The sequence below is a fragment of the Apis mellifera genome, linkage group LG1, assembly GCF_003254395.2.
Source record: "Apis mellifera strain DH4 linkage group LG1, Amel_HAv3.1, whole genome shotgun sequence".
Taxonomy (NCBI): Eukaryota; Metazoa; Arthropoda; class Insecta; order Hymenoptera; family Apidae; genus Apis; species Apis mellifera.
Window position 1 is genome coordinate 10,108,466 of NC_037638.1, and position 18,255 is coordinate 10,126,720.

The 18,255-nt window shown below is 32.0% G+C and overlaps 1 protein-coding gene across 14 annotated transcripts in view; it reads left to right on the forward strand.

The window, feature by feature from the left end:
- LOC412813 (zwei Ig domain protein zig-8) overlaps positions 1 to 18,255 on the forward strand; it is a 244,744-nt gene that overhangs the window by 168,777 nt on the left and 57,712 nt on the right. For 3 of the 14 annotated variants that reach the window (XM_026441059.1, XM_016917025.2, XM_026441085.1), the window contains 3 exons: positions 584 to 733; positions 1,164 to 1,447; positions 1,533 to 1,657. The exons of 9 other annotated variants lie outside the window; for them this stretch is intronic. The gene's annotated coding sequence lies outside the window, so the exon portion shown is untranslated. Of the gene's footprint in view, positions 1 to 583; positions 734 to 1,163; positions 1,448 to 1,532; positions 1,658 to 7,422; positions 7,533 to 18,255 lie in introns of those variants that run through there. 2 more of the 14 variants (XM_016917021.2, XM_016917032.2) reach the window with 2 other exon arrangements.

The following is an 18,255-nucleotide window of genomic DNA, read 5'->3' on the forward strand; positions in this document are numbered from 1 at the left end:
GTGGGATTAAGTTGTTTCGGGTCGCGTGGTGCAACGGTATGGAGGTATGTGGATAGGGACTTATCCTCGACTTTGGTGGTCGAAATGTACGGGATCCATTAAAGGTAACCGGATAGACTGGTTCAATGCTCGAAAACACGCGTAGGAACGTAATGGCGAGACTCGATCAGAGAGGCGAACTTCGATCGGAGGAGACTGGTTTGAGTTTATGCGCTGTGCGGTTTGGTCACGAAACTTGATTTCGAGCTCGTGGAATTTGCGGAATTTTGATAATAAAGGAAATATTCGAACGTGTGATCGTTTGTTAATATATAATTATTACGACTTGATTGGTAAATGAAATGCGAATATTCAAGTGTTTACAAGGAAGATATATTGTGCTAAGTATAATTCTCTGCGCTAGAATGAAGAAATTAAAAATTTATCGAGAAAGAGAGAGAAAATCATAAATCATCGTTCACTTTTTTTTATTTTATTTCGATCGAGTTATCGAGAAAGGGAGGTTAAAAGTATCCTCATTTAAGATTTCAAAGATTAGGAAATGGAGGTCATGATTTACTGACTTGTATTTTTTTTTTTCTAGAATATTTGTCACTTGTCTGAATACAGTGAAACAAAGTACAAGAGATTCGAGCAAGAAGTAAGGACGATCAAAAATTACTTTTTCTTTTTCTACGACGATATTTCATGAATTAAAAATCGTATCGAAATAAATAAAAAAGAGTTTTAAAGGGTAAGGTTTCACGCTTCTAATAATTTTCCATGTATTAACTGGAAATCATTATCTTCGAAGTTATAACGATTTAAAGTTTTCTTAATTTTAATAGGGGGTTTAATCGAGTTTTAAGATAAATTATGTTTATTGTTGAAAGAATATTATTTGTAGTGATCTATTAATATTTATAGTGGTATATTCTAAAATTGATATAAATATTTCTCTGATTAAAATAATTTGTTTGTATATTTGGATTTTTAATTCTTTTCTTTTTGTCTGTTTGATAACGTAAAGAAAAAAGACTTGATCCTTGGAATTTATTTACAATAAAATCAAGAAAAAGATAAATTTAAACTATGATTTAAATATCCGGTATTTGGAAATAATTTCAAATTTTTTATTTAAACTTTTACATAACTTGTAATTAATTTTCTTTTTTTTTTTTTAGGAAAGAAAAATACATTGATAAAAGTGTAATATCATATAATTACCAAAATATGCATATGAGTTTCATTCACTGAAATTAAGAACACGTTTGTAATCCAGTTCTGGTGCAGCACGTGAATAGAATCGGTTGGCAAATTCCGTAGCATCACGATTGTATGTTTCTTATGAGCATATGCTGCTCCTTGTTTTCTTTTATTGCACGCGATATTACATTTGAATGCGTGAAATTTAAATTTCCCTAAAACCATCTCGTTTTCAACGTATGTTAACAAAATTGCATCATTGGTAATATGCATTATGAAATTGTATTATTCTGTATTTATACGCTAAATGTGGCAACAATTACAAAATCTATTCCATTATATAATAGAATCTTGATCGTCCAATAAAAAGACAAGAGAATTGCCGGATAATGGAACGCAGATCTTAAACGTAAAAGTGAAACACGTTTATTTATAACAAAATTAGGATATCTCCAATTTGCACAAACTCTTGGTAAGTAAAATTCTTCAAAATTTTGAAATTTCTATTGAAAGATAAATATAAAAAAATGTACTCCTTGCAAATAACCTTTTAGTTTCATTCTTCTTTTTCTTAATATCATCCTTTTGCAATTCTAGAGCACACTCAATGCTCTCTAATTTCTTATATATTTCTCACTACATTTACAATAAAATTAAGCATTTTATTTTGCAAGGATGTGCATTGAATAATAAAATAATAAAACTTTCAATTAATCAAGAACATTCCAACACTATTCAAAAGTTGTCTACTGATTAAAATTGAATCACAAAATTGATCGTTGAATCATGATCGTTGCATAAATAAATTTTTACCATTCGTAATTTAGTTATAATTTTGTGATAGATACAAGGTAAATTGTATAAAATATTTCACCGCTCGTTTCATATCTCTGTGACAACTATATTACAATTATTTTGCACATTTCGCCCGAGCGAGTTTCAAAGAGTAAATTTAAATGTCCCGGGACAAACTCAGCAGGAAAGTACACAGCCTAACGGAGTAATTTAATAAGTAAAACGTCGCGTTGGCAATTCGGTACAAATGTAACGAGTTCCCTCGCTTCTTGAAAGTTCAACCATCCGAACAACTTAAATTCTGTTCCCGTAAATAAAGTCGACTCTTAATCTCAGGATGGCAACTTTTGTCGGAGATAACGTTTCACGAAGTCCGTTGATGAACTGTTACACTTCATTTGTAATATTACGAGGCCACGATCTTTGGATTTTTAGATACAAAGAATGTTGTATGAGAATAATTGAGTAAAAACTTCGAAATGAGGAACCATCTTCACTGATAAAATTAATTGTTTTATATATATATATATATATATATATATATATATATATATATATATATATATATATATATTTCATAAACAAAAATTTCACAAATAAAAAAAAGGAGCATAGATAAGTAAGCATGATGGGACAAGTGAACTATAATAAATTAATAATTATTTAACATTCGTGTGAACAATATAATAAAATAGCTATAAATTTTCTTTTCAATACGTTAAATTATTTAACGAATTTGAATGAAATATTATTTTAAACTTTAATCGTTCTATTTTAAAATTTTTTTCAACCGTATATTCAAAACAAAGCGTATTAAAATCCAAAAAGTCTTTCCATTTTAAAATGCATTTATTTTTCACCAATTTACACCGTCGTCACTCAATCCGAACGAATGAAATATTTAAAATTCGCAATACTTTGCGCAACCCCTCTGACGCGCGCAATACCAAAATTAAAGTCATTCTCAATCCGATTAAAATCCCTTCCTCTCCCTCGAAGCCGAACGTAAAATCACGTAGACAGAAAATATTTCAACCCCCTTTACCTGTTCCTCCTTTTTTCTCTCTCTCTTACAGAAGAATTACCTTTTCCACCCCCAAGCAATATCCAATCTCTTCATCCTTCAATCCGCAAATTTACTTCCATAAATTTCCACCTTGGAGGAAAACTATTTCGTCGAACTGGAATTCCTCCCCCAAAAAAATAAGTTGCACTCTCCCAATCGTGGATTCAGACGAAACCACCCCCGGAGCAACGACACGCGATAAGCAGAGATCGTTTTCCCCTCGAAAACTATCTGTGTAGCTATTCCAGGGCGACGCGTGAGTGGAATCAATTGAAGGGTTGGAAAAGAGGGGGGGAGGGGCGTTGGAAAGCCTCGTCCAAGTTCCATTAAGCTCGTGGAGATGCACGGCCTTCTCGCAGTTCACTCGGTTAACCCTAAGACGAGGCGCGTGCACGTGCCGCTAGTTGCAAGACGATCGACTAAGTTTCGTGAAACTGTGGATGGGAGGGCGAGCATTTTCGGGACAATGACTGGTAATTAAGATCGAGAATGGGCGAATTTCGTGAATCTCCGAGTTACGCGACTGGAAATCGATATTATTCAAGGGAAGAAGAATAAATTGGAATAATATGATAAATTCGAATCGAGGATTGAATCGTTTTTTGTAAAAATGTTTTTATTATTTCTGATAAGTGAGTATTCTTATCCTTGTGATATGATATGATACAATGCTACGTGTCTAAGTGAGTGAAGTTTCAGAGATTGCAAAATCTCGAGTTGCGTGCCCTGCGGCTCTCTCTGGCAGATATACTCTTTATCGGTAGATTATGTGTCCCAAGACCTTGAAATTCATCCCTCTGGTAATGATTTCGCAACTTTGTTCCCGATAAATGTACAATTTCGGAGTTATATACGTTTCAACCTCTTCTGATTTTCAACCAATGCAGAGGATATTGCGTGTGTTGTATTGTATTTCTTCTCTTTTTTTTTTCTTCAAAGAAGATTGAAAAAGAGAAATTGAAGTTCGATCGCATTGAATGGAAAGGAGGTGAGGAATAGAATAAAAATAGAGAAAGAAATGGTTAAATTGAAATGGAAGTTTTGGAAAATGAGAAAAAGGAGACGAGGAAGGAGCAGACAAAAGTATAAAGCGCAGTGAAAGGTTAATATAGTATTATAATAGGATAATAAGGAGGAGTATGTAAGACGGAAAGTGAATTAAAAGGGATTAAAAACGTGAAAGATATGGGAGGATAAAAGCGCGGTAAAAAATGTTTCAAGATTAAATTGACGTTATCAGGAAAGAGGATATAAAAGCGTGAGAAGTTGAATAAAAAACGGAAAAGAAGTCCAGAGAGGAAAATAACGGACGAAAAACGTTCCAAAGTTGGTAACGTGCTGCTGCGTGCAGCATGAGAAAAAATACAAAATTGTGAAGAGTCGGTTAAAAATATCAAGGGGCGCGAAACAATAATAGTAATTAACATAACGAAAAGAAATGTACAATGATATTAATTGTACATCGAAAAAATTTTAATTATATTAACACTCAACTATACCTGTTCTCTACAATACATAAGAATTAAACTTCTTACATCATATGGCGGACAAAATGAAACGTTCGAAACTTTCTTCAATAAGAATAAAAACTGGAGAAATAAAAAAAAAAATTCCCAGAGAAATTTTAACGATGGATTTCCCCTCGGCCCTCGGCTGTTCCAGATTGCCTGCGAAGGTACGTACGTACAAAATTTATTCATACCGAGTGAAACTAAGGAAATCAAGGAAGGAGAGAAAGTTTCAGCGGAAACCGATGGAAGGAATTGAAGAAGATATCCGGTGGAGCGGGGAAACAAGAGGAAAATGAAGCTACTGTAGCGGAGAAAGATGACGTTTCCGATGGTACGAGAGGGAAAAGCTCCGAAAAACTAGGCAGGCGTTGGTTGGGTGACACGTGACCGGAATATTTGCCCGTGTTTCCGCTTCCAATAACGGCCGTTGCTCGTTCAACTGGCGCTATACACAGCCTCGATGTTCACACGTGTCATGAAGCCGAATCAAAGCGTGTTGCAATGGAAGCTCTGAACCAAACCGAACGAAGGCCGCCGATAATGGAGACGTTCGATTCTTCTGCATCGGCGGTGATTACGGGGATACCTTTTACAAGCGATTCCCTTCGAATGAACGTGTCGTGAAAATTGCAACCAGGTGTGTCTGTATCGATTGTGAACAGCATGGATGCTGGACGTGTACGGTAAGATTTAACAGTGATGGGATTTTTGTTAATCTTCTACGTTGTTTATCTCGATTCTAGCTTGAAGTTGCAATGTGAAGAGGTAGAACAAAGATTATTTATCAGAGGATGGAATAAGATTTTTTAGAAAAAAGATACATATTGATTATAGACATTGTAAATTATCATAATGTCTAGGAAAATTGTTAAGTATAAAACATGTAGCTACCAGTTTTAATTTCAACTTTTCAGTTGATTAACAAACTTTACAATGTTATAATCGTCCCAAGTTATTGCATGGAAACATGTAACTATGTTAGAAATGTTTAACTAAATCAAGAAAGTAAGGAAACTATATTTTTCCTTGGCTAACTCGAAAATATCTACAGTGTGGATATTCAGAGAATATAGGATTTCTTAAGGTAAAAAGAATCTTTTTCTTTTTTTTTTTTTTGAAAATGTGAAATGGAGAATAAAACTATAAAATTGGATGGATTCTCTTTATCCTTGCAAACGATCTTTGTTTTTACTGAATATAAAATTTTGTATCAGCTAGGAAAAATTCTACACTTCGGTTAAAAATGAAAATAATGATGTTCAAGGTGCCCCGCGCTTGGGATAATCAAATATTCGCGCGCATATCTTCTGAACGGGAAATAAAATTTATTTTCGAGATGCGCAAAAAATCCGTTTCCCCGAGACTAAAAAGAAGAGGGTAAATTAGATTGTAAAAATCCGAGCTAAAATTCTTGCTCTACCTTTTATTCCTTGCTTTTTATGCCTTTATTTTCGAGTAATAATTTTATACCGAATGCTTTTTATCTTTCTAGCACTCGTGCATGTAGAGTCGCTTGGGAATCTGCGATAATTTCATTTTCTTTTGTATTACGCTGTTTTGCACTGTTACGAACCGGTTTGGATATTTTTTTTTTTAAAAAATATATCGAAATAATAAATTTTTATATAATATTTTTTTTTATTTGAAATTATTTATCCATCAATTAAAGTAATTGGATTGATAATTTAAAGATCGCAAAAAGACCGTGAAATCCGTATATTTCGAAGAACAATCATAAACTTAATTCTCTCAATTTTTCGAGGGAACAATAATTGTTGTACGGATGCACGATTTATATTATATAACAGTTGATTTTACTGAATCAGGTCGAGCAAGCCAATGAAAAGCAGCGTAGTATGAAATTTATCTTGCATCGTGTCTCCTTATATACTATAATTTTATTTCACATCGTCATTGTATCCTAGTTTTTGCAGGACGCAAGATTAATCGCTCTTAAAATCAATTTTCTCGATGTAAAATAATTAAAACAAAGGATATTTATAATAAGGTAATAAGTAATAAGTAAATAAAATGCAATTTCGATGATATAATTTGCATTAATCGCATAAATTTTAAATTAATATAAAAAAGCATTCAGATTACGTATTACTAATACTATCAATATTTCAAGATTTACACAATACCGTACGTTAAAACAATCAATATATATTGTTAATATAATATTGTCAATATATTGTCAATATTATTGAACATTTACTAAAATATTCAAAATGAAATATAATGTAAAATATTGAAATATTGACAATATATTATTATACTGGTCAATCTGAATACTTTGCATAATGAAGTTTTATTTTTTTCTCTTACAAAAAAAAAATTATTAAAAGAAATATAGACATATATCATATGAGAAAATATTTAGTTTCATAGATACAATTTAAATTCAAAAAATACAAGAGTTTCAAATGTTGATTGATACAAAAGGGAGAAAAACATTTTTTATGAATGAAAAGAAAAATGTCATTATTCTTACTTTTACAATGGATATTTCAAGTTTCTAAAGATATATACATGCTTTGAAAACTAAAGGAAAATACAATAATAGTTTTAATCGAGTTTCGAGGTAAATTAATTACCAATTTCTTATGTTCACAGATATTTTAGCCGATTTTTAATTATTAATCATTTAAAAATAACAAATTGCTTCATTTTGATTTGAAAAAGTTAAATCAAGACATATCCTAAATTATCTGATTGAAGATACCCTCCACCATGATCGGCTTGCATACCGAACCATAGTACCGATCATACCGTTAGGTGGCTACGAGTATTATGCAATTCTCGCAATTATAATACAACACTTGCGAGTATAATAACCGAAGTAAGAAACGAGTAATTATCATCGTATCCTGTTTTTATTTTTGGTGTAAATCTAAAAGAATATAGTTGAGTGTGTGTGAAAGTATTTTTTTGATTGTGATGTGTGGAACCTGGTCTTCGAATGGAAGTATGAGGTATGAGAATTTTTAAATATATATTGATTTCTTTGGCCATTGCATTTTATAAATTCTTATATATCTTATCTTCAATGGCCATGATTTTTTATATCATTTGTATTTAAATATTGAATTTATGATATTATATATCATATGTATTGTGAAATAAACTCATTGGATAATGAGTATATATTAAAACATTGTTATAAAGGAAATATTAGATTTTAATAGTAAAGCCTTATATAAACATGCATTATTGCTGTTAAATTAGACTTATAATTGAATACTCTTTTGCCTTCTAAAATATACATATATGATATAAAATACATATGATATAAAATTGCATTTGCAAAAAATATTTATTTATTTCTTAAATTTTTAAAATTCGGAGCTAACTATCTAAATAGACAAAATAAATAGTAGAAAGGAATCTATTATATATATTTTATTAAATTATACTTATAATTAATTTAATGATAATTATAAATAATTTTAATTAATATCATCATTTTATCTCGAATTTCTCTAAGTAGTTTTCCACTCCGATATAAAACTACTGAATCACTAGAACCGTCATCCCTTAATTATCTTTAAGAAATCAATTAGAAATACTATTATAATTCTTTTGCACGCACGACGAATCAATTCGTTCCCGAATTCTTATTTTCCATCGCGGCACGGAAATCGTAACCTGTATTTTACACGATGACAACGCGGGGATATCGATTTCGCGTTTCATAAAGAGCGTCTGAGCGATTGTAGCGTGGCGGAAACTTAACAGAAACGGATGAAAGAGCACGAACCAAGGTAGAAGGACAGGGTGGCGGGGTTGAAGTGTATAGAATGACACGATGAGTGATATAGAAAGGAGAGGGAAAAGATTGAAGCGAGCAAGGGTCGCGCGTATGGAATGAGGTAAATAGCTACACGGGAGAGGCTAGAAAGGGTGGAAAAGGAAAGAAGAGGGGCGGTTTATATAGACAGAATGATGTATTGACTTGTAACTACGCGAGAGTGTCCGCGAGGGGCTAGTTATGTAATATTTATGGGTGTCAGTGGATGTATTATTCTGTGCACGGTTCTTCCCTTTCTTTTTTTTTTTTTTTTTTTTTTTTGCATTAAGAGTATGGGAATGGGATCGGGTAAAGATATACCGATATATTCGAATCTGAATATTTTTTTTATTATTCATCGATATTTTTGCAATATTTATGGTCTATGTAAATATATCTTTGGCTTTGTTTGTATTATGGAGAGGTAAAATTTGAAAGGATAGAACTTATAGATGATTATATTGAGGATTTTATTAAATATTTGAGTAATATTATTATTTGAGAGATATTGTTTTGAATATCTTTTGAATAAATATTTGAATAAAGGGAAAAGGAAGGGGAGTGGAAAAGATAAAATCATCGTATAGAATTAATGGAAAAAAACTTTTACAATTATTCTCAAAGAAGTTGAAATTTTATAATTCTTCGTTCAGATATTAAAAGTTATTGAAAGAAAATAAGATACAGCTATAATTCTAAAAGGAATGAAATTTTATATATATTAGAGGATGAAAAGAATTTAAATAATAAAGAAAAGATGAAAATAGGATAAACGCGTAAATACGAAAAATACACTCGAACGGAGAAAAGGCAAACTGAGAAACGTAAACAAGGGATGGACAAAATAGAGCCATAGAATTGTATAGATACCATAGCAGATAAAATACAGAATACGGAAAACACAAAAACCACACGGTTATAGTTGAAACGTGGAAAAAGGAAAGACAAATAATACGAAAAGGCAACGCGAAGTAAAAACACCATTCTGTATCTTTTAACTGAGAAAGAATCGAATTTGCTCAAAGAAATAAAAGAGTATGGCATAAGAAACGGAAGAAAAAAGAATCACAAACTATAGAATCGCAAATAAAAAAACAACAAATTCTAAAGATTTAAAAAAAATTCATAACAGTGAAACAAGTGAAACGATGATTAAATTAGAAGCGACAAACAAACTTGAAGAGAAAAAGGAGAGTTATGAAATTTATAATAATATAGATAATCGTCCAGTTTCTAGCATCTATTAAAAATATTTCTACAAAGAATACAAAAAAAATACCACAACTCGCATAAAAGATATTATTTATTTGAAAAATAATATCTCACAAATCGATAAAAAATTATCTAATTATTATTATTTTTAATCATTTCGACAAATTCCACACGAAAATGAGCCAAACCAAGCGTATAGAAAATAGAGGAAAACAAGTGAAACGGCGACGAATCGAAAAACCAGAGAATCAGACGACAGAGCGGATTCATAAGAACGCGTAAGGGAAGAGAAAGGTGTCGAGCTAATTAGCATCCCCACGAATCTCTCATGAGCTGACGGATCAAGTGTACTTTCTCAGCGAAAGTGTCTAGTTCTACCCTCGACGTGTCCAACGGGGATCGTGTGGTTTCCACTTCCTCTAGTACTCTCCCATACTCTGTCACGTCCGCTTTCAAACCTTATCATCTCCGTTTTTTTCATATAAAAAAGAGAGAGAGAGAGAGAGAGAGACCGTCCAAACTCTTGACCAAGCTTTCCACTTTACTCCTCCTCCTCCCCCTCCTCTTTGAACGGTAAATGATCCGTTAAGAGAAAATTTTTTTCGGTCTTTCTCCGAATTTCGTGAGAACGAGAGTGGTGGAGATGAGTTTCCAAGGCTTATCGTTCGAGCTCATCATCCTTCTCGCGGCTATGGTATAGGTTAGCGATCTATTGACCACGAACCTATCGACGAATATTGCGGCCTCGAGATTACTTTTACGATTATGGGAGGTTTGAAACCGGTGAATAGTCCATTACAAATGATTAAGCTTGGAATTTGCCGGTAGATTGGTGGATATCCATGGATGGAGGGAGTATATATAATAGTTTCGTATCGAAGAATTTGGTGGCTCGCCGAGTTGTGTAAAACTTCGGGACGAATTTCATTTTGCGAAAAACTTGTACGATTTTATCGATCGAGCGAAAAGAAATTGATTATCGAGGCGTTAAAAAGTGGAGGGAAAGTTAGTTGGATTAATTGGAGCGGCGTTGAAGAAAATTATCAAAAGGATCAGATATAATTCTTCCAAGTATTCCCATTATTATTATTATTATTATTTATGTTCGAGTATGTTGAAGAGACAAAAATATTAAACTTTTAATTGTTGATTAAAAAATGTGTTTCAACATTTTTAAATTCGAGTCACGCGCAATTTCGAAATTTTCCAAATTTCCCACGGATTTTTCATCTCTCGTTATTTTTGGAACAATTAATTTCTGCAAACGTTGCGCGAAACAGTTTTATACTTGTATATTATCGCGCGAATGAATCGATTTCCCGAAAACAAAACGAATCGCGCGAGGAACAAATCAATTCAAGCGAATTTGGCATTGGCACGCGCGCGTAATAATGCAAGAATCCCCGAGCTAACAAATAATCGTTTCTATTGTTTCGTTGTTCGAGCATATTCGCACTTTTGTTCCCCTCCCATAAAAGCATCCCAATTTTAACGGCTAATTTTCAATAGCGGGATCTTTCAATTCGACCTCTCTCGACAAGTTTAATCACGAATAAAAAAAATATCAGAGCTTAAACTCACGACCTGCATCTGCTTTTGCATAGACACTGACAATTATGCTTTTTCGTTGAATAGGTTCAATCAATGAATTTTCTTCTTTCCAATTACAATAATTAGTTAAGTAGACGTTCTAAGAATTATTTCTTCCTTCATCCAGTAATTTTTCCTTTCGATAGTAAAAGAATAAAATATGTTTGAAGTATTCGAAAAAGTTCTAATTTTAGGAAATAGATAAAGGTAATTAATTATAAGCAGACGTTATTCCATGAGTGCTAAAAATATGTTCGATAATTTTGCAGGATACGACGATTAATCGATATTAAAGATAAAATTCAGAAATTGATGAAAAATAGAGGATGACGACCTCCTTAAGATTTCCAGGCCGCGAGTCGTATTTTTACACCGATCGTACACGTGGAATAGAAATTTCTATCCACCTGCGCTTAATTTTCCAAGAAATCGCCGAGGTTTGATTCTAACAAACGAGATAAAATTCTCGCGATGCTCCTTTCCAAAGTATATTGACCATGAAAGGGAAACGTTAAAGGTGCTTTTAGGTTTTTAATTACCTTTCCCAACCCAACCGGTGTTCCTTCCTTAAGATTCTTTAAATTACCTTGATCCTTGTTGCATTTCTTTAATTATCCTTACCTTCTTTCGTGAAAAAGAAGTCTTTGTCGTAACGAAACTCGACGAAACGATCCGCATGTTTTTCTTCCAAACTACTCCCTCCCCCCTCTTTTTCGCGAAAGATTTTAAGATTTTTCAGAACTTTGCGCGCTTTTATCGAAGTTGTTTCACCTTTCTTCTTCTTCTTCTTCTTCTTCTTCTTTTTATTTCTCGCGACTTCTCTTTATCGCTTCTTTTTAAGTTCCACGAGTAAGTACTTGCTCCTCTTTGGAACACGAGCATGTTAATCGTTCGATAAACTTCGAAGAAATTATACGGCTTTTACTTAAAATGTATCACTTTAGGATTTTTTCTTGTCTTTTGAATTTTTAAACAATGACGATAGCTAAAGTAGCTGCACAAATATTATCATCTTAGTCAAAAGTTTCTTAATGTATAATTATAGATACAATCTCACATTGTCTCGTTTTTAATAATTAATTAAATTTAATTTCCACGCATGTATATTTTCATTTTTTCCAATTTGTAATTGGATTTTAAACTTGAAGAATAAATAAGGAATAAAAAGTTGATGAAAAATCAGTTCGAATGAAAATACAATTCTTCTCAATGATATCTCGTATCGTTCTTCTCGCATTTTCCATCATTTCACAGCTTTAACATCCATAATATAATTCTCGCGGTAACCGTCATGGAATTCAAAGTTTTCCACCCTGGTAATTTTACTTTATCATCCCTAAGGAAGCTTCGCAGCCGCTGATACACCCATCAGCAGTTCCTCCTCCTTTCTTCGCTTCTTACTCCCCTTGCTGAGAAAGTCTTTGCACTCGGTTATACCGCCTCGAAACAACCCCCTACAAACCCCGTAATTTTCGCGAACAGGTGTCGGCCGCATTAGGGAATCACAATGCCGGGGTTACGAACCGTTAAATTGACGGTTTATTTTACCAAATAAAGGGCTCCGTTCCACCCCTGATTTCAGAGTCGTATTTCTCTGACTGGCGCGCAACCGCGATTTATGGCCTCTTTAACATTCGACGAGATTCCCATCCTCTTTTCGCGATTTTCACATTTCGTTTCCCTCTTTCCATCCGATAGTTTGATATATCTTTCGAAAAATGTGAAAAGAAAAAAAAGGTAGAATTTGTTATTATGTTGGGAGACATAAGCATAGAGAGAACAATTTATTTCTAATAAAATGTATTCACATTTTTGGAACTTTTAAATTTCCAGAAGATTCTAAAGAATATATGGTTCGATAGAAATTTTAAAACTATTAAGGTATCGAACTTATCCTTTCTCCATTCCAACAAGAAATTTTATACAATAAACTCTTAAGTTTATATCAGATAAAAAAGTTCCATTCGTCTTACTTTATCTTACTATTCCATTATTAACCTGAAATAGTTTTAGAAAAAGAAAGAGAAGAGAAAGTTTCTGAATACATTTAATTTTTCACAATCGTAGAATCTTTTTTTTTTTTTAAATATTAGCCGAAAAAATTTACAAAATGAATTATTTATATCACAGAAGATATAAATTATTTTCCGAAACTAAGAAACTAGTCGCTCGTAGAAGAACAAGAACTCGAGTACTAATTGCAGCTTTTCATTGGCATCATTACCACGGCACTCGATCGTCATTCACGCGTTCCCTCGTCCGCAGGAACACTTTGAGCTTCGTCAGATCAGCTATTTAAAATCCAGCCACTCGATCTCGATAAACGGCCCCTGCCCAACGGGCGTAATTAGAGCGGATCGTTCGAGTTTATTATGCTCCTTTGAGGATCGTAACGAGCACCCTGAAGCTAACCCTGAAGAACACCTTCTCTACCACGATCTGTCTTCGTTTCAGACGTTTCTTCGATTCCGTAATATGCCATCCACTTCCGTTCTTGCTCGAGATTCTATTTATTTCGCTCATATAATTAATGGCACGCATAATTAATGGTGTGGCAAGATAGTTCTTGGTTTTAAGAAAGTCATTTAATGGTAATTTTCATTAATTATTAAACACACATTGACTACTTGTGTTCCTTTTCGATTATGATACGTGTATTTTGATATTCTTTATTTTTGAGTGATTTTGACAATTATTTAGAATTGGTTTTAAGTCGATTGACGTGTACGAGTGATTTAAATAAACTCGAGACATTGGACAATTTGGATTTATAGAGAGAGTCTGATCATGAAAAAAATAATAAAATATCGTGATATATATAAATTATTAATATAAATATGAGTCCCAATTTTTTAACGAGGATTTCGAAAGGAAGATAAATTATATCGTGTCGTAATAAATTACATGAATGAAAAATTGAATAAAATTATATCGAGGAAAATATTTCTTCGTGTATTGAAGACAAAGGGAAACTTGTTAAAAAAGAGAAAATAAATTTTACGTGAAAACTTATATTGTGGCAGAAAAATGTATAGTGAATGAAAATAAACAAAAGTATATTAACGTGTAAATATTTCTTCAGATATCGAAGATGAGAATCATACTTGAAATGATGAAGTTCAAATATTTAATCTGCCATTAGAGAAGAAGTAGAGTTTTCCTTAAAAAAAAAAAAAAAAAAGAAAGAAAAATTGAAAGAAAACATTTCTGTGAATTTGATACGATATATAAATATTTTTGTTTAGTAATTCCTGTCATCATTATTATTGCGAATAAAAATTTGCAATCTTATGTTTGCTCGAATTAAATCCGAATGATACACAAAGTTATGCATGAATTATAAATTTTTATAATCTTCAAAATTTATAAAAGATGCAAATTTTATTATACTATGCATTAATATGTTAAAAATAACAATATAAATAAAGAGATACGTTAAAAAGAAAGAAATAAAATTGTTCACAAGGGAAGTGATAATGAATTCAAAAAACTTTTATTCCATCGAATAATAATTTTGAACAAAGGCTTTGAAGAAGAAGGAAAAAGATTAAAATTTAAATTTTAATAAATCCAGGGGGAAAACAATTATGAAGCAATTCATGGAATTGGCGAAACATAAATATTGCATGAATTTTATATACGAGGAATGGATGTAAACCAAAAAAAAAAAAAAAAAAAAAAAACATTTAAAACACGAAAGTTGTAAAATATTTTCGAAAGAAGGAGGAAGGAATATAAATGTACAAATTCCTATAAAAAAAATTCGCTAATAATTAAAAATTTACATATATTTTAATAAAAAATTTATAATATTCGGGTTACGTATAAAATTAATTTTATTACTGACGAATAATTTTGATGAAAGAATTAATAATGAAAGAATATTCGATAAAATTTTAACAAAATTCGATATTTTAATATCAATAATCTCGTATTATTATGATAAAATTAAAATTAAAATAATTTCCACTTGCCTTTGAATGACATTTAATTAAGAATTTTTTTAAAAAAATTCACACATGAATATATGTATGTGTTAAAAACTTACAAAGCAAATGTAATTAAATATGACATAAAATGTCATATTTATATTTTACGTCCCATTTACTTTATTCTTTACAAATTGTAAGATCTATTATAATTAAGTACACAAACTTAAAGTGATCCTTAAATCCTTCTAATTAAAAGTTTGATGTTAAAAGCTTTAAATTAACTTCATATTTATTTATCAACGAAATTCTATAAATCCTGATTCAAATTTTGCAACTCTTCCAAAAAATCAATCCGCTAATATTATAAGAAATATAAAAGAAAAATTTTATCGAATATTGTAAATTTTATTTTGGTTTAAAATATAATTCGAGAAATAAAAATCTTGATCCAGAGAACATTCGAAAATACAGGGACATTCGAAAGGTATTCATTTTATTATCTTTACCCAGTATATTTGTGAACAGTATCACAATTTCAGTCATTAATTTATCCAAATTTCTCATTTATAATTTAAAATTTTACATTCTCCATACGTATAATATTCCCAAGAACCAAGAAACCATCTTCTTCTATAATGCAACAATAATGAATATTCCACGATAACTTTGATCCCTCCCTACTTTTAAATCCTCGTTATAAATAGTTAACACCGCCCTTCTTCCTCTTTAAACCCTCTCCTCAACCGAAAACTTCCCACCAAAAATTTGAATAATGTATCCCGTCCCGTTTTATAAATCGTTTCTCAAGTTTCAACTCGGCTTCGAGTGCGATCCCTCCCACGAGAATTTATCTCCTCGAAATTGTCAATTCTCGCATGCGCGCGCTCGTTCGTCAATTTCTCCGCGTGTCGCCGGTTGATCACAGACAGAGAGAAGATGAGACGAAACAAAAATCGTGTAATTCTTTCCAACGATCCCCTTCCCCCCCCCCTTCCTTCCGACTTTTGATTGATGGAAACCGTGGAAACTTTGGAGCTTCCTGTTGCTTCAACTTTCCAACGGGGGGTTCAAGTTGACAAAGGGGGATGAGAAAGGAAAGGAGAATGATAGAGAGGGGGAAGTTTGTGGCCTCGAAAGAATACCGGAAACTTGCTACCTCCCTCTGGCAGGGGACGAGAGAAGAAGGGTGTGATTTACCCAGGCGAGAGATTAAACTGTGAAAGAACGTGGTTTGATCATAATAATTCCAATTACTCGTGGCGGGGGAACAGGTGGCGCGAGTTACGTGGGTGGAAGGAAGGAGCTAGGAACGAAGTTTCCACTTCAATTCGCCGAATTTTCTTCTATACCTATCCTTTGCTCTTTTAGAAATTCTCTTTCGTTGAAGTTTAAGATAATTTACGTTAGGTTTGGATTATTTTAGACTAGGATTTTGTTGGTTATTCTCTTTTTTTTTTTTTATATGTAGATGATAGGAAAGTTTATGATAGGAACTTTAAATGCATAAAAGTAAAATGATAGCGGAATGATATGCAGAGAAATCTAAAATGTGAAATACATTTTATGATACTCGAAGGATAAAATATACAGATATTCCGTCTCTCTGTTTCTATTCATGAAAATTTAAATTTGCACCAACATCCACGTGGTCTGTTTTTAGAGATTATTTAGATCTATATTTAGAAATACATATATATTTATTTGAAATTTATTTTCGTTGTAATTGAAGATAGTTTAAGGTCGATTCAAGAAAATTTTGTTACGCATAATCAAATTTATTTATCTTTATTAAGATTAGAAATTTTGTTGAAACTCGGTATTTCTATAATTCTTTTATCCAAAGTTTAAATTGGTTTATTAAATTTCGAAGAAGTAGCATTTGCCTTAGGAAAGAATTTTCTTCTTTACTTATCCTTTTTTATTTATTTCTGAGGAAAAAATTGTTCGTCGCAAAATGTTTCCTTAATATAGCTAGACAAGCGTCCCTGTAGTTTCATATCATGCAGTTCGCGTATATGGAGTTCCATATGAAATGCAGTTCTGGAAAATGAGAAATTCCAGGACAAGGAAAACGAAGAGAGAGTGTGGTGCCACTTTTCCCTGCAAAACGATTTCATCGATTTTTAATCAATCGTCGAGGAAATGTCTTGATACATGATCATTCGTATTAAATTTAAAAACCATTTTCATTTATTTATCTATTGTATCCATCTTCCAGTTACAATTACTTGTAATAATAAAAATAAGATAGTTTCACTAGTAATTGAAATTAATCCTACAAAAATATCTTATAACATCTTGCATATAGATTAGATAGATTGCAAATAGATCGTTATAGATTTTCTTTTTCTTATTCGAATAAAAATTTGAAAATATTCTATTGAAACGAGATGTTACAAGAACTGTAGAACAATGGAAAGATTAAACATCGGATCGAAGCACGCCTCGACAATTTCCTTTCCGCATCAGAATGATTCCAATTATTGAGAGAATATTTATTCCATCCGAGTGAAACACACATGGCGCAAAAGGACAGAAGCTAGGAGGATGGAAGCGGTTTAATTTCGTAAAGATATCTCAACCGTTTGCGGTTTCGTGGTGAAAGGGATGGGAATTCCGTTGATATTTAAATGCTAAGCAGAACTATCGTTTCATCGATTTCAAGGTTTTCGATGGGAACAGTATAACCGGAGAATACATTTAAACACATCTGCCCTTCTTTTCTTCCGCCATCGTTCTTTCTTCGTGTCGTCTTATCTGTTGAACGAGCTTTGAAATTCCAATTTAGGAAAAATGGGTGAAAAAAGTACTCGTTCTCATATAAAAGTCATAATTTTATAAAGACACGTGTCTTAATTATATTTAAAGGTAGTTTATTAAAAAGTTATAAGTTTAGAAATTTTTATTATACATTTTAAAATTTACAATTTTTATTTTGGCAAATGAATTAGAAATATTCGAAAAGAATGTAGATTTTCATTCGTCGAATTCTTTCCAATATTCCTATCGTAGAAATAGTAAATGTATTTTGGATACATTCCCAAAATCTTCGTTTTCCGTTCTATTTTGCATGATCCCATAAATGAAAATCCAAAAATCTGACTTAGAAGGCTACTTGATTAATCCATTATGATTGATTCTTTGAGGGAGAGATTCTCTTTTGGATGTTCTGTA